The sequence below is a fragment of the Sorex fumeus genome, unplaced genomic scaffold (assembly GCF_029834395.1).
Source record: "Sorex fumeus unplaced genomic scaffold, SorFum_2.1 ptg000075l, whole genome shotgun sequence".
Classification (NCBI taxonomy): domain Eukaryota; kingdom Metazoa; phylum Chordata; class Mammalia; order Eulipotyphla; family Soricidae; genus Sorex; species Sorex fumeus.
This window is the reverse complement of record NW_026606132.1, coordinates 21,248,976-21,267,498: the sequence shown is the minus strand read 5'-3', so window position 1 is coordinate 21,267,498 and position 18,523 is coordinate 21,248,976. Positions and strand designations below refer to the sequence as shown.

The following is an 18,523-nucleotide window of genomic DNA, read 5'->3' as shown; positions in this document are numbered from 1 at the left end:
TTCACCTTCTTCTATCATGAAGTAGTACAATACTGTATTTTGATCAATGCTTTGTTATAGATTTTATTTGTTTTAGTTTAGCTGCACTTCAATGAACTCTTTTAATTAACTAATGAACTCTTTTATACTATTCATGATTTGATAGGACGTTTATCATAAAGAGGAGCTTATATTTTACAAGTATTTATCTCTACTCAAAATGATTATAAGGGTTGCAGAAACCAAATGTATTATCTCTTCAGTACTTCCATGGGCTGGAGCGTTAGCACAGCAGGTAGGGCATTTGCCTTGCATGCAGCTGACCTGGGTTCGATTCTTCTGCCCCTCTCGGAGAGCCCGGCAAGCTACGAGAGTATCTCGCCCACACGACAAAGCCTGGCAAGCTACCCGTGATGTATTTTTTTTCTTTTATGGAAATGTTTTTAAAAAATTTTTATTAATGAAACAACGAGGTACAGCTGTAGACTTACAAATTTTTGTGCTTGGGTTTCAGAAAAATATGGAACACTTCACGAATTTGCATGTCATCCTTGCACAGGGGCCATGTTATCCTTCTCTGTATAGTTCCAATTTTAGTATACTTACTGCCAAAGCTAGCTCTATCCATGACTATTTGATATGCCAAAAACAGTAACAACAAGTCTCACAATTTGTTGTGGGATGTTACTGGTGCCCACTCGAGCAAATTGATGAACAACGGGAGGACAATGCTACTTTTCATGAAGTTCATCAAAATATGAATGTTACTTCAAATATGTAAACCTGGAATAAAGTCCATTGGACTATATATATATTGCAGCTTGCTAAAAGTTTGTCTAGAATATAAAGAGAGTGTTCAGGTTTCCGTATATGGTACCAGGGATGGAACCCACATCAGTTGCATGAAATACAAGTGCATTATCCATTTTCTTCCCTCTGACCCCATTATATATATATATTCCACTGTTGGATAACATTGGGTTGTCCTTGCTCTTCCTGCAGGGAGCTTATGTTTATTGAGCTGCTCCCACAACAGTGCCCCTGAGGCACACCCAATTCCATCAAGCACTAATAATCCTATATTGCTTTTCTCTTTCCTTTATGTCATTTGCATGCTTGAGCAACATTCTTTTTGTATGGACATAGGAAGACAGTTGATGCTATGTTTTTGTTACATGGGAGTTAATTGACTCCAAATAATATTTACTTCTGGGTATCCATATTTACTTGACTTGAGCCTTAGTTGCCCTTAGTTCCTAGCACTCCAAAAGCAGGGTCTCGATAAAGGGACTGGATGGACTCAGAGCAAACTGTGAGCTACTTTGGCATCAAAAGGAGACAAGCTAAGTACTGTAAGTATAATAAGTTGAGCATGGTCATGGAACAAACTCTGTCATAACCCAAAAAGAAGTAACTGAATAAGGACCCTGCTGGGGTTAGTAAAGGCTAACCTGACTTGAGAACTGTGATCTGAAATTTGGATGCCCAGGAGTAAATATTATTTTGGAGTTAATTAACTCTCATGTTACAAAGTATAGCATGAACTGTCTTCCTGTGTCTACACAAAAAGGACAATGCTAAATAAACCATGCAAATGACATAAAGGAAAGAGAAAAGCAATATTGGATTATTAGTGATTGATGGAATTGGGTATGCCTCAGGGCCATTGTTCTGAGAATAGCTCAATAAATCTAAGTTTTTTGCAGAAAGAGGAAAGACAGCCCAATGTTATCCAACATTCAGCCAGAAAATATAGTTATGGGGACTAGAGATAGTACAACGGATAGGGCATTTACCTTGCACATGGCCAGCCTAGGTTCGATTCTCAGCACTCCATATGGTCTCCTGAGTCCTGACAGGAGTGATTCCTGAGTGATTCCTAGAGCCAGGAATAAGTGCTCAGCACAGCCAGTGTGGCCCCAAAACAAAAAAAAAATAAGACAAGAAAATACTCATGTGTTTCGTGAGTTACAGATTCTGATAAAATGCAACATGCAGTCGTCACAGTGTAGATGGTCTCTTGATGAATAAAAAATATCATTATTCCATGTATAACTAATATAAAGAGATATGAGGCAAAGGAAATTTTTAGGTTAAATTATATATGCATTAGAATATTATATGTATTATAGAATTATGCATATTTAATTTTTAAAAAATGTTTGGGCCACACTCAGGAATGCTCAGGGGCTGTTCCTACCTCCATGATTGGGATAATTCTGGGAGTGTGCAAAGGACAAGGAAGTGTCAGGGATTGAATCTTGGCTTTTTGTATACAGTGTGTACTCTTTAAGCTGTCTCTCTGGCCCCTATCACTGCACTCCATTAATGTTTATTTATAATCAGCAAAACATGTTACTATGACATATTGATGTGATTATGGATAGTATAATTTTATATAATTATAAAAACATAGTAAATGTATAATACATAGCGATAGCACAGCGGTAGGGCATTTGCCTTACAAGCAGCCAACATGGCCGACCCGAGTTCGATTCCTCCGCCCCTCTCGGAGAGCCTGGCAAGCTACCGAGAGTATCTTGCCCACACGGCAGAGCCTGGCAAGCTCCCCATGACGTATTAATATATGCCAAACACAATAACAAGTCTCATGATGGAGACGTTACTGGGCCCGCTCGAGCAAATCGATGAACAACAGGAGGACAGTGACAGATATATCTGAATATATGTAATTATAGCAAGTATATATTAATTATTTAGAATTATAAAAAATAGCAAGCACGAAAGTCTGTAACCGTACCCCATGGTGATTCACTAATAAAAAATTAAAAGAATAGTTCAGTAAACAAAACTTGCAAATATTGTTATATCTTACGATGACGTTACTAAAGTCATTGTCTGAGTATTTGCTGAGCTAGCTGAGTATTCTGTGTTACTGCTTGTGCTCATTAATCTTAGTCGGAGTCTATGCAACTTTCTTATCAAATTTTCTATGCTTTTATTAGACTGTCAGTACTTTGAAAACTTTGGTGGCTCCATATGTGGCCACATGCTTCAGGAACTGTAGAGGTGGGGTGATTCAGAGACTTGGAAATTAGTTGTTGAACTGTGGAGCTGGGTAGTTTATATGCTAGGAATGTCAGGTATAGGGAGAGGCTGCTCGGCCTTTTGGCAGGGTATGAAATTGGCCAGCCCCTATTCCAAGAAGGCCCTAGAGATCCCAGTCTGGAGACTTCTGGGGATATTTTGCACTCATTGATCCTGTATTTCCCCATCTTTTTCTCTTTGTTATCCCATCAGAAACCAACTTTTTTCAAAAACAGCTCTCATAAAATTATCATCAATAAACAAAAATACTTGAAGTCTCCCAGTAAGAAAGTGACAAATTCTAGGAGTTAGGGAAACTGGTGGACTTAGTATTTTATGGTTTCAAGTGTTTATGGCCAATGTTTTAGGCAGAGTTAAGGAATAGATTTATAAATTCTTGTAACATCAAATTGATGTGATGCCATGAAAATTTTCAAGAGAAATGATTAAAATCATCTGGAAATTTTGTATTTATTCTCTATCAGTAACACAAGTGAATACTAACAAATATGTTCTCCCATTTTTGTCAGGTTTTTTGTTCTGCTTATGTCAGTGTGTTCTCAACCTAATTTCTGATTCATGATACAACAATTATAAATCTTGCTTAATTATTCAGATTCAGTGAATTCTGTAAAAATCTGTTTTAAAAATTCTGTAAAAATTGTCACATTGACTATAGAAACAAATTATTAGGGACAGTGCATTGTGGTTTACTGCAACAACATTTAATATGTAGATCTTCATTCCCAACGCGATATCAAATAATCCATTTTAATTCTTTTATTAAATGCTTGTATTTCAATTTAAGAAACTATGACATCATAGATGTACATTCTCTAATTTAAGTAAAATGACTATTTCCTCATAACATTTTACTATGTAACTAACATAGTTTATATGATTTTTTATTCTCCTGCTTATAAAACAGCATCGGAAATCCTTGTCAACAAGAGTGAAGAATGGAAAGTTAATGCCAGTCAGATATAAAAGACTTCTTTTGTCATAATACATTCATTACTATCTGAACAGAGAGAATTCTATCTTGTGGCTAAGCACAAATATAAAATAGGAAAATATAAAGCTACTTATTGTTGTGCTCAATTTACATGTTTTGCAACAGGATTTTAAATCTTCATACCTTAAACTTCAGACTTGTGTGATATGTTTGTTTCCTATGTTCATATTTAACCTCTACTGTCCCTGAAGTCAAAGGTTTCATTTGTTAATTTTACTAATATACAAATGAAATATAACAATTAGATTATTAGTTATCAATGGGCTGGAGCGATAGCACAGTGGTAAGGCATTTGCCTTGTGTGCAGCCAGCCCGGCAGAGCCAGGTTCGATTCCTCCGCCCCTCTCAGAGAGCCCGGCAAGCTACCGAGGGTATCTCGCCCACGCGGCGAAGCCTAGCAAGCTCCCCGTGACATATTCAATATGCCAAACACAGTAACAACAAGTCTCAAAAAAATAGAGACGTTACTGGGCCTGCTCAAGCAAATCGATGAACAACGGGAGGACAGTGACAGTGACAGTTATCAATATGCCCATAAAATCATCTCACACAATCCTGGGGCTGGAGAGATAGTACAGCGGGCATGGTGCTTGCTTTGAATGCAGCTGACCCGGATTTGATCCCCTGTATCGCATATCGGCCCACAAGCACCACCAGGAATAATTCCTGAATGCTGAAGTAGAGTGAGTCCTGACATTGCCAGGCGTGACCCCCTCTTCCCCCAGGAAAAAAATTCATTTTACACAATCAATGATACATTAGTTACCAAGTGAAAAGAACTAGGTTGTAAAACCATTGCCAAGCCTGGATATATCTGATTTATATACACACTGCAGGCTGGAGCGATAGCACAGCAGTAGGGCGTTTGCCTTGTGCGCAGCCGGCCCAGCTGAGCCTGGTTCGATTCCTCTGCCCCTCTCGGAGATCCTGGCAAGGTACCGAGAGTATCTCACCCACACGACAAAGCCTGGCAAGCTCCCCGTGACGTATTCAATATGCCAAACACAGTAACAACAAGTCTCACGATGGAGACATTACTGGGCCCGCTCGAACAAATCGATAAACAACGGGAGGACCGTGACCGATATACACACTGCATTCCATAAGTGCATACTCTGTTTTTGTTTTATTTGGGGCTATACTTGGCCGTACTCAGAGCTTATTCCTGTCCCTGTGTTCAGGAATAACTCCTATCAAGGATCAGAGAACAATATGGGTTCTGAGAATTGAACCCTGGTCAGCCTCTTGTAAGGCAAGTGCTTACCCATTGTGTTACTGATCTGGCTCCTACATCTTTTCATACATGTATGCACGCAGTGAAACACACAAACACACCAAATTACTGCATAAACATGAAACATACCATTGCTTATTTTTTTTTTCATTTTGTATTTCAAATAGGGTCTTAGGTGGGCATTCAGAATGAAGGTAACCGCGTTCAGTTTTTAAGTGGTAAAGGTGTGAGGGAATTGATTTATTAAAAAGGTTTCTTAATGGAGTTTAGCAAATGAAAATTAGCACCCCTATCACAACTGCAATCACTAATTTGCAATTTACTAAGGAATTAGTACATTTTGACAGCAGGTGATAATTTGTAACTAAATGAAAATTCATGAGATCTGCGAGTTAGCTAGAGTCAGTGCCTTTCATTTCTTTCCTTGAAATTGTTCTATAAAATGTGATTAGAAAAAGCTTATTGACGGATTTGGAAAGTAAATTCCTCTTTTTGTAGGTTTTGTACTGAAATTTGCAATTTCTTACTTTATTATGGAGTAATTATGATGATATCTCTGTGAGAAACATTAATTTTATCTTCAGGGACAAATCAAGGCACGATCTCTAATAGAATAATTTCAGTGATGGTCGTCTAATGTACTTGTACAATTACCACTGATATACCACAGACTTCAAAGGATAAATTCCTGCTTCTCAACAAAGAGGTTCAAGGCTGTTTGTATCAGAATAGGAACCACAGTAACAAGCCGATAAGAAGAAGCCAAGTAGGATTATAGAGACTAATAAATAAGAATTTTAAGAACTGAATGTAGTTGGCTGGTCAGGAACTGTGACTATCTTTTACAACTGCTATAAAGTTCTTTAGCCATTAAATGTGTTTCCATAACGATTGATGGACTTGAGTATTTTTTTCATGTATTTTTGACAGTTAAGTTTGTGAAACAAGACAAACATATTGCTAATTTTTCTTTTTTTCTTTTTCGCTTTTTGGGTCACAACCGGCGATGCACAGGGGTCACTCCTGGCTCTGCACTCAGGAAATACTCCTGGTGGTGCTCGGATGACCATACGGGATGCTGTGAATCGAACCCAGGTTGGTCGCGTGCAAGGCAAACGCCCCACCCACTGTGCTATCGCTCCAGCCCCATATTCCTAATTTTTCTTGAAGTGTTTATCTTTGGGAGGGGGAGGAGGGTTAGAAAAATGCTGTGTACAAACTGGATAGATATTCTGTATATGGGCTGGAGCAATAGCACAGTGGGTAGGGTGTTTGCCTTGCACACTGCTGACCTGATCAACCCAGGTACAATTCCTCTGCCCCTCTCGGAGAGCCGGGCAAGCTACTGAGAGTATCTCGCCCCCACGGCAAAGCCTGGCAAGCTTTCTCTGACATATTAGATATGCCAAACACAGTAACAAGTGTCACAACGGAGACGTTGCTGGGACCGCTCAAGCAAATCGATGAACAATGGGAGGACAGTGACAGTGACAGTTTTCTAAAAGGAAATGGATAAAAATATTTTCTTCTAATACTTGATTTGACAGTTCATTTCCTACTGATAAGTTTTGATGAGTACACGATTGAATTTGATGAGCACTTTGTGTGTGCAGGAATCCCAAACAGTGCTTAAGGGGTCACTGCTGGTTATCTGTGGTCAATGGGATCATTCAATTCAGTACAGAGGCTTGAGGCTCTGGCCTTTTGGTACAAGAACCTCCAGAGCCACCCAAGGTTGCTCAGAGACCCCAGAGTTTTGCTTGCTGGTATCCAGGGGGGAGGTGGAGAGATGGTGCTCGGAATTGAACCAGGGTTGAGAGCATATAAGGCTTGAGTTATGCCCATTTGGGGGATAGAGCGATGTTTGGAGCCATATCTTGTGCTCAGGATTACTCCTGGCTCTCTGCTCAGGGACTCACTCCTTTGGGTGGTCAGAGGACCATATGGAGTGCCGGGGATCAAACCAAAATCAGTTGTGTGCATGACTCTCAGTACGCACCAATATGTACCAACTCTTACACTACCTTCCCAGCCCTGAAGAACACTCATTAGTCAATACTGTGTTTTAAGTTTAGTATGTTGAGGAACTCTCTGAGAAACACTTCTCTACCCTGTGTTGACAATACTTTTTTTAGAATTAGTTTAGGAGCTTTGTTGCTTTACTCTAGTATTTAGGTCCGTGATTGATCTTTTCATTGGTTTATGGTTTTTGAACCACAGACATCAATGGTCAGGGGGTGCTCCCTGCTTTGTGCTCAGGGTTCACTCCTAATGGTGCTGGGGGAACATATGGCATCTTGAGTAGCTTTATTGTCAATGATATAATGTAATATATGTAATATTCTTTATATTTAAATATAATTTTATTATGTTACTGTAATACCTCTAAATATTATTTTGTAAAGATTGGTTGTATTTTACTTTCATGTGAGCTAAATTAATTTTTAGATAAATTTGAGAATCATTTGGTAAATTCCTGCAAAAAACCATTACGAATACTTTTCCCGGCTTCTGCCGCATCTACCAGTACTTCTGCTCTTCTCTCTTTGAGGTCTTCCTTGATCACATCTCTACACTGCTTTGCGAGCTCCGACGTTAGCTTGTGGTTGCCTGAGGCATGCGCCAAACCACGGTGGCAAATTAGCTCAAGAATTCTCAAAGATAGGCGATTTTTTGTGGCTATCTCTCTCTTGGCGTTCCTCGCACATTCATGGAGGTGCTGAACCAGTCGATCGTATTCCTCGTCAATCTTGTCAACAATGGCATCTTCCCATGTTGCCGCAATAGTACCAAAGAGTTCCCAGTTGGTGGTCATTCTGGGAGTTCTCTTTTTGAACTTTGCAGCCCTTTCTCCCCGCTCTGTCAAGTAGAATTTTGCACGAAGGAGACGGTGGTCTGATCCCGTTCGAAATTTTGGGACAACAGCAACATCAGTCAGGCAAAACCGTCGATTAAATATGATGTGGTCTATTTTGTTGTGGAATCGTCCACTGGGAGACTCCCATGTCCATCATTTAGATTCTGCCTTCTGGAACTGTGAGTTACCATGAATGGTTTTGGTCATCATGATGAACTCAGACAGTCTCTCACCCTGTTCGTTCCATTCTAGGCCATGGGTCCCGATGAGAAGTTCTTCAGCTGATCTTCTCAGTCCTATCTTGGCATTAAAATCACCCACAATGATCTTGTAGAAGGTGTGGTCTTCTTTATAGAACTTCTCTAGCTCCATGTAGAACTTCTCGATTTCTCTTTCATCATAGTGAGATGTTGGTGCGTAGACAAGGAAGATAGAAACTGCAGGCAGTGAGCCACATCTGTTCAAATGTAAACGTCCGATTCGGGTTGTTAGGCATTCGAATGCTCTTGGCCAAGTTTGTGTTGACAAGGACACCGATGCCTCCAACACCTCTTTTATCGCATGTTCCGAGGAACAATTCTTCTCCAGTGTCGAAAACGGCATGGTGAGATTCGTGCCTTCTTGTCTCGGTCAGACCAATGATGTCGTACTTGATCATTCGCGCTTGTACCATCAGGTCCTCGATGGATGCATCTGATGCTAGCGTACGTGCATTGAAAGTACAGACGATCATTTTTGTCTTCCTTCGTTGTGGCAGCCTAGTTCGGCCTTGAGATTTTGTCGGCCTCTCCTTTCTCATCCTTCTCTATGCTGCCATGTTGGTGAAGCCTTCAGGGTCAGGTGAATGAGACCAGTTGTAGTTACTGGTTTTGGCATATCGAATACACAACGGATAGCTTGCCAGGCTCTTCCGTGCGGGCGGAATACTCTCGGTAGCTTGCCAGTCTTTCCGAGAGGGATAGAGCTCCGGCCGAGACCCACGCACAACTGAAGACCCAAAGAACCGCTAGCAAATTTATTTCACTTGTTTGATTCTGGGTATTTCATTGGGGAAAATTGGTATTTAAACAATATTGAGTCTTCAAGTCTTAAGCCAGAATATACCATCTCACTTTGTAAAATGGAACTGCAATTTTCTTGGACTTAAAAAATGTTGAGATTAGAGAGAGTCTGCATGTACCCCCATACAGCCTCAGTTTATTTTTTAATTTTACCAGTCTGTATTGCAGTGACATCATTTCAAACTAAACATACAACATTAGCATGCATACTACTATTAACTAAACTCCAGAATTTATACCCATTTTATCAGTTTATCCCATTAAAGTCATTGTTCTATTTCAGGACCCAATGCAGTATATCACATGTGTTTAATCTTTCTACCACCACTCTCTCCAACCTGTGATAATTTATTGATCTTTCTTTATGTTTATGTTTTTCAAAATTATGAATAGCACAATTTTACTATCTTCTAATAGAAATTGGTTTGATTTGTACCTTCAACTGTAGTCTAGGGTGTTGTGTTTTGGACAAAAACAGCTCAAAGGTAAAGAAAATTCCCTTCCCATCTCTACATTTCAAGAAATCTGTCAGTGATGAAGTCAATTATAACATGAGTTGTTGTTGTTTTGTTATATATTTCCACTGAAAATTGATATATCTTCACTTCCCATATGCTTTATTTCATAGTTCTTTACTAAGTAAAGCTCATATGCAAGTATTGCGGGGGATAAAGGATAAATGGGATGTACCTTCTCTTGAAAGGGTCTTACAGACATATGCTATATTTCCTCAGTATCCATGGGGGATTGGTTCCAGATACCAATATTCAAGGACCCACAAGACCCTTGTATAAGATAGATTTGCAATTGCTTATAATCAATGAGCATTCTTCTGTATACTTTAAATGAACTTTAAATTATGTGTAATACTTAAAACAATATAACTTTAAATGAACTTTACATTATGTTTAAGACTTAAAACAATATAAAACAATATAACATCTAAATAATTGTTTTACTGTGTTATTTAGGGAATAATAACAAGGGAAAACTCGGTATATCTTCAGTACACATAAGCTTAATTACATCATATATATTTTCAACTCATGGTTGGTTAAATCTGCCAGCAAAGAGCCTACAGGTATAGAGAGCTAATTTGGATTCAAAGTTTTTTCAAAAGAATGACTACTCTATAGTCACATGCAGAAAGAAAGGCCTCCATATCTAAGATAAAGAAAAGCTTTAAAAATTGGGAGGGAGACCTAATAGGTGGAGATAGTCCAAAGCATTCTAAGTGACAGAGAAAAAAGGAAAGGGAAGGGGGGTTATTCTCACTTTATTTATTTATTTATTTTTATTTTATTGAATCACCGTGAGATATAGTTACAAGCTTTCATGTTTGGGTTACAATCACACAATGATCAAACACCCATCCCTCCACCAGTGCACATTCCCCACCACCAATGTCCCCGGTATAACCCCCCTTCCCACCCTCCCCCTGCCTCCTTGGCAGACAATATCCCTGACACTCTCTTGCTCTCTCTACTTTGAGGTATTATGGTTTGCAATGCAGATACTGAGAGGTTATCATGCTTGTTCCTTTATCTACTTTCAGCTATTCTCAATTTTAAGCATGGCATTAGCCATGTTGTCAAAGCTCAAAGAAGCCTTGGGGCTTTTGTGCATAACAAACTTCTCACTAAGCAGATACTTGAACCCTGGGTGGCTCATATATATTTATTGAAGAAGGAGACATTCTACCTTTTTGTGAAATGGGTATTTGACTTATCCTTTTGCTTGGGGGCCACACCCAGCTGCACTCAGAGCTTGCTCCTGACTCTGCACCCACAGATCACTGCTGGGGGCTTCAGGGATTATATGGGGTTCCAGGGATTGAACTTGGGTCTGATGTTGCAAGGCAAACACCCTACCTGTTGTACTGTGGCCCCGGAACTTGACCTATTCTTAGTCTATTAAAAGAAGTTGCAAGCCAGGTTTAATTTTTTTAAATCAGGTCACTGTGAATTACAGTTACCAACTTTAGTCATTATTAATTTTTAGGCATACAATGTTTCAACACCAATCCCTTCATCAGTTTCCACTTTCTTCCACCAATTTTACCAGTTTCCCCAGTCCCCAGTCTGCCTCTAGAGCAGGCAGTTCCCCCTCCCCCAATGTCCTAGGGTTCCCTTCTCTAGTACCCCCTCAACTCCACCCATTGGCACACTTCCTATTGAAAACCACTTATCCTGATCTTTGTTTCTATCAAAGTCCTGTTTAAGTGTCCCTCCCTGAGACTCCCCCCACCTCTTTCTATCTCTCTCTCAAATATCTTAAAGGTATAGAGAAGGGAACACCAAATAAAGGTGTTGGGAGGATCCTCCCAGGATGGGAAAAGCACGCTGAAAGTAGACTATAGACCAAACATGATCGCCGCCACTCAATGCCTCTTTTGCAAACCACAACACCCAAAAGGAGAGAGAGAACATAAGGGAATACCCTGCCACAGAAGCAGGGTGGGATGGGGGGATGGGGGAGTAGGAGGGATACTGGGACCCGTGGTGGTGGGAAATGGGCACTGGTGGAGGGATGGGTATTCGATCATTGTATAATTGAAACCCAAACACAAAAATTTGTAAGTCTACAACTGTACCTCATGATGTCTCACTAATAAAAATTAAAATAAATAAATAAATAAATAAATAAATGTCTTCGGCTCACAAAAAAAGGTGTGCTTTCAGACCCTCTTTGTACTTTTAGGCTTTGTATAACACGATGGTTCTTAGTCCCTTCTTATACTCTATGACTGGCTTGCACTCTAACTCCTTCCTTTCATGCACTCTTTTCCTCCTCTCTCAGCTCACTTCATCACGAGGGAAAGAGAAAGAGAAACTGTCACTGAATGGAAAAGTAGGAAAATATATTGTTCATGGCAAGGCCGATGAACAAACACTAAAGTCATTCTGAGCTGAGAGGAGAAAACAGGATTTACCTGGGATTTAAGCTCAGCTATCCCTTGCAACTAAACAGTGAAAAGTTAAATGATTGCTTTCAAGAGACTTCAGAGCTGGAATTTCTGTCCTCTCAAGACTTGGACCAATTGCACTGATAGTACAAGGGTAAAGGCTTTGAATGCTGCCAACCCAGGCTTGATACCCGGCATTGTATTTGGTCCTTGGATCACAATCTGGAGTGTCTTTGTTCTAGGAGGAAGCTCTAGAAGAGACTAATATGACTCCCAAACCAACAAAAACAGATTTAAGATTTTTAGTTTTTTAACTTGTCCATAAATCTTTGATTTTTTAATTTTGCTTCCTTTGGTCTCTCCTTATGAAATTTTCATTATATATCACGGTCACGGTCACGGTCCTCCCGTTGTTCATCGATTTTGCTCAAGCGGGCCCAGTAACGTCTCCATCGTGAGACTTTGTTGTTACTGTGTTTGGCATATCGAATACATCACGGGTAGCTTGCCAGGCTCTGCCGTGCGGGCAAGATACTCTCAGTAGCTTGTATATATATATATATATATATATATATATATATATATATATATATATATATATTCCATGTTTCCTCTGCCTTCTAATGGTCCTCATTTCTTTGAGACTTTACCCATATTTCAGCATTAATTTTATTCACTATTCCCTTGCAACTATTATAACTGTCTGCTTGTTTTCATGTTATTTATCCTGCACAATTTCAGATCTGTTAGTGAACTCCTGATTTACTTTTCTCATTTCTGATATTGTATATTTTAAACCTCAGAATATTCTTTGCTTTATAATTTCTTTCCACTTTTGATATACGTGTTTTATAAGATCTCCATCTGGATATAAATGTCATCAGTGCTTCCTTTACATGTAAAATAATGACTTTATAATTATGTTTTGTTATATTTGGCTGTTCTCCATGCTTATTCTTGGCTCAGAGCTCAGGGATAACTCCTCAATGACTGAGGGGACCAAAAGGGGGGCCAGGGATCAAACTTGGGTTGGCCACATGCAAGACAAGTAGCTTATTCACTGTCTTATCACTCCAACCCCTGGTTTGTGTGTGGTTTGGGTTTTGTTGTTTTTGTAATTGACTGTTTACTTTTAGGGTCCAGAGAGTTGATCGGGGTTAATGTGTGTGGTAGGACATGATTTTCCGGGTACCACAGGAGACCCTGGAGTCCTCTAGGTACCCCTGGCATGATCTTGGTGATCCAGAGCACCATCTGGGGGTGTGAGCACAGTATCCTTGAACCCTCACAAGGAACTGCCTAGTGTGGGTGGTCAAGAATTACCAGTAGTGACCCCAGGCTCTCTGAGCACAGCTTGGGAGACTCCCCGAGATCATCTCTCTATATATATATTCATCTATTAGCAATAGTACATCAGTAGGGTGTTTGCCTTGCAAGAAGTTGGCCTGGCCAAGTCGGGTTTGGTTCCTCCGCCCCTCTTGGAGAGCCTGGCAATCTACCTAGAGTAACTCGCCCGCACGGCAATGCCTGGCAAGATCCCCATGATGTGTTCAATATGCCAAACACAGTAACAACAAGTCTCATGATGGAGATGTTACTGGGCCTGCTCGAGCAAATCGATGAATAATGGGAGGACAGTGCTACAGTGCTACTGTGGAGTGGGTACTAAAGGCAGTGGCCGGCTTTTCTCAGAGTGACACTTCTGCTTGACAGGTAGGTTCCTGCCCAGTGGGCAGAGTGCCTGTTATTCTCTGCTCACAGGCTGTGGAATCTCCATCGAGTGGTTGGAAGGAACTAGAAATGTAGCTGTAGTACAGGCATCTATGATAGCATCCCTAGTGGTACAACAGTGTCCCTGGGCTGCTTCCGTATGAGTGTCATCAAATTGAGTCCCTGAAACATTATGATGTGATTGTGTTTGTGGAACATAGGAGACATACTCGAGGACTAACAACTTCCTCCAGTATATTGTAGCCTCTGAGTGGGAGTGAGAGGGAGAGAAAACACCTTTGCAGACCACCATCACCTTACATGTGAGAACATCAGACTCTTGTGCAAAAGAGGTGGCACCAGCAAGATGCTGGTCTTTCAAGCTGCCAACCCAGGGTCACTTCATGATACACCATGTGGTCACCCGAACACTGCCAGGAGTAATCCCTGAACAAAGAGCCAGGAAGAAGCCATGGGCACTTCTGAGTGTATCTCCAAACACACACACACACACAAAAAACCAAACCAAACAAACAAAAAACACCCCAAAAACCCAGTCTCTGTAATCTGTTCACCATATTTGTGTCCCTATGTTGCAGTCTCAGATGCAGTTTTTTTTTCTAGGAAAATTCATGCACCATACATTTTATCTCGAATGTTCTAAACTGTCTGATTCCAGGAAAAGACTACAAAAACCTAACCGTCGAAGGGATGTAAGGACAGGCTCAGGTGTTAGGCATGTTTTATGTGTTGTAGATTTCTTGAAATAAGTTAAATAGGTTTTGTGCACCTTTGGGCATAAGAGGGAAGGGAAATTTATGTTCTCATCCTTAACGCTTATGGTCTGTTTTCTTGTTCTTTCCATCTGGGATTGTGTGTGCTTTCCCTGATTTTTAGGTTTCTCAGGAGGGCATTTGGGGGAGTCATCAGATGTGTGAAGCATGACTTGGTGACATACAGTATGCTTACTGCTTAATTAATGGATCTGGGATATGCAAAGTTTTTGTTAATGCATTACGTATAGCAGTGGAACAAAGGGAACAGGGTACAGCATGCAAAGTGTTTCTGCTAAGAACCATAAAACCTAAGAGTAAAATATGAAAGGAGGCTACAGCCAGTGGTTCTCAGCGATCGCACTTTGTGGGACTCAAAGAACCATATGGGATGCCAGGAATTGAAGCCAGCTTGGTCATATGCAAAGCAAGCACCCTATCTGCCCTACTGTCACTCTGCCCCCAAACCTAATATTTAATATTCATCAAGTTTGAATCTTTCCACATGAAAGCACCAACATACAAGTAGATAGCATGCAGAAGGAGGGATGAGGAAAGACAGTGCAGTGGGTATATAGAGGAGTTTTGTACAAATTCCGCTTATCACTCACAGCCTAAAATTATGAGAAGGTGTTTCATGGGTTTATGGGTGTTTAGGGGAGACTGCACCCGTTTCTGTACTGTGTGTGGTACTCTCCTGCACAGAGTGTTAATCTTATATAAATAAATGTGATTAGCACCTGTGTGGGTATTGTAACACATCACACATGCAACATTGGTAATAGTGTACGGGTTTCCTCCTAGACTCTATGTTTGCTGCTCCCATATAGATATTCTCCATACTGTTTAGACTACTGTAAAGAACTCTTAAATAACCATTCGAAGGCATGACCTTAAGAACCCCAGATCCTGGAAAAACCTTTGAGTTCTTCTGAGGTTTATCCATTTTTCCAAAGTCACTTGGTTGAAACAGAAACACAGCTTTCTGGGCTATCATGCCATTGTATGTTGCCTCAAGCTTATTCTTTCTTTTTCAGAACCTATTCCCTAGATCAATGGAAAATTGCATTAAATTGTTCTTACCCACTCTTTCTCCTCCCATGTTAAGACCTTCTTACCCTACCCTTAACTTTCTGAAGCTCAAAATATTTATCCCAGATACACAGATCATTCTTTGTTCGTGTGCTTAGAAAGAGGTTCATGCTTTTGAAATGATACTTGAATCCCATTACGGTAGTAGGGTTTGCGCATCATACTTAAAACCTTGGACTCTATTTGCTTCTCTTTTAGAAAAATTCTATATCTTTAGCTTTGTCCTAGTTTTCTTTTTGACATTTCTGCCTATTGCAGTGAGAATAATACAGGGAGGAGTAAAGATGATGGGAGAAAGAGGAGAGAAGGAGATGCAGACTTAATAGACCAACAGTCTGGTTCTTTTCATTACAAATACCAGTAAGAGGCAAGGGAAATCTCTTTTTCTTTCCTGTTACTAGCAATTATGACCAAGACTAGGTTGTCTATTTGTATACATTGTACATGTGAACAGAATGAAGATTGACTGAATATATGAATAAGGATGTATTATCTGTATAAATATGTAGGCATGTTGACGGACTTTTCTGATTCTGCATGGAAGAAGATTGGAAGTCATTCCTTCATCTGTCCAGTGAATTAAAAACTCAACAAACCAAAAATCTAACAACTACTACTGGATTCATAACAGAGTGGAGGACACTGAGGAAATGATTGGCCCCAAGATTGGAGACAGAATCAAACCAACGCACAAACAGAAACCAGTATGGGAAGGAACCAGTTCCCTGGATTTTGGCGTGGACAACGGTAAGCGTTAAAAATGCCAGGGCAGATATCAGGATGGGACTCAAATGATAGTTTGTGCCTTGCCTGAAATGTCCCGGGATCCAGGCCTGGAACTTGTGTGCCCCCCTGGGTTTAATCCCCAGCACTATGTGTACCCCACTTCCATCCCCCACTGCCATGTGTGGCCCTGACTAATCATCTCCCCAATATCGCCACAATAAATAATAGAAGATAATAATAATAATGATAATAATAATAAAGAAATAACCCAGGATGGTCTACACAGGGAGTGTCCATCTTTGTGTTTGCCTTGGGGAGATTGACGAGATTTTCATAGTAAATGTCAGATAAATATCCCTTGAGCTTCTTGCAGAAGTGTCAGTGAACCTGGCGCTGGGCCCTTCTAACAAGGCTGCCCTCAGGAGAAATGAGGTCAATTTAACCTGGAGATAAATCAATCCAAACTGATGCTTCTGGGAGCTGGGTTTTATAGTCTCTGGGTCTTGGCCGTTGATGGGATTACATGGCGCCAGGGGGCCAGTTGGTGGGTGTGACCCCTGCCTACTGGAATATAGAGGATCTGGATGGAGGATGCTCAGCCCCAATCCGAGTAGGCTTGGAGATCTCAGCCCTGGGACCCGCATGTCTTTGTTCCTCTGCCGGTACCTTCATACCTTGATCTGATAATTGAGATCTATTATTGAGTAACTGTTGAATTTATTCATTTGGGTGACTGTAATTTTAAAATCTTGATTGTCCTATTCTGTAGAATAACATATTTTCTAATTCTTTATTGGTACATACTTAGATCAGTATTTCTTAACCCAGGGACCATACGATCCCCTGTTGGCCCCTAGGATATTCTAAGGGGCCACAGGTGAAAAATCGCATAAACGGGAGTCACAGTAGAAGACTAGGAGGCCAACTGGTAGGACAAAGGGAACACAGGAAAGAAATGAGGTAAGGGGAGGGGCCTAGTCAGAAAAAGATTATGAAACAGCTGGTTTAGATGTTCTCATATTAACATCCCTTCATTATCAAATATAAATTTTATTTATTTGAAAATATTTTATAATGTTGTTTGCAAATCTAGGTGCTAGCATAGCTTCGGGGGTACTCTCATGAGAAATTTTTATCATCTGTCCTGGGAAAGTGATACATTATCTTTGTTTCATATCAGAATGAACTGCAGAGCTAGGTGCTGCCCCAAGGGAGGGGAGGGCATTGAAGGGATGAGGGGGACTATTGGATTGTGGGAGAGAATTATTGGTACTTGAATCGTGGGGTGATGTGATGACATTTTTTTTAAAAGTATAAAATTACCCCTATGAGATACAGTTCAATGTTATCTTAAACTAAAGAAAAATTTTAAAAGCCAGTGAGTCACTAGTGTGACTATGCTTTGTACATATGCAAATGGTTACTCAGAGCTTGAAAATATTGAGAGATATTTAACAGGAAAATTAATGGGTGATTAGGCGGGTCTGCCATAATCAGATATTCTTTGTGTGGTATCCCACTCTTGAGAGTGTCAGTCATATGTAAGTAACCGTGATTGAATCCTGAAGAGTGGAGTAACACATGATATATGCAGTGTCCTTGCAACATACTTCAATCCTTTGGTAAATTTTTGTGACCAGGAACTAGAGTGTTACCTTCTTTTGTCTTTTCCCTCAATGCCTGCTTTACTCATTGATCACAGTACTTTGATTTTCATTTTTTATGACTTGATTTTTTTAAATTTTCAAGTCATTTCTAGTTTTCATATATGTTGTAAAGAGAGATCTATGGCTTTGCCTGGGGTATTTTTTTGGTGAGAACTTTGAGTACCTAATGTGTTCTTGATGTGTTTCCTTATGCCCATTTTGAATAACTGCTGTTGTATTGTTCATTCATCAAAGCCTGGGGCTGTTGCTTTCTATTGAGCTCCATATAGGGTTTTGATTCCCAGCATGGCACCCCATCACAGAATGTGATCCCCAACACTACTCTTGTGACTCCCAGTGCCACAGCGAGTCTGCACACTACAACCAAATAGGCGAGCACCTCAGCCAAGTGCTTGGTGCCCAATTGGCACTGTAACTAAGTGCACTACACGGTGAGCACTGTACTAGAGTTTAGGG

General features: G+C 40.3%; 1 non-coding gene across 1 annotated transcript; it reads right to left on the bottom strand.

The window, feature by feature from the left end:
* Positions 1–493: 493 nt before the first annotated feature.
* On the bottom strand, positions 494–596 carry LOC130038488 (U6 spliceosomal RNA). Its single transcript, XR_008794715.1, has one exon. It is a non-coding gene; the product is annotated as a U6 spliceosomal RNA (small nuclear RNA).
* Between the last annotated feature and the right edge of the window lie 17,927 nt (positions 597–18,523).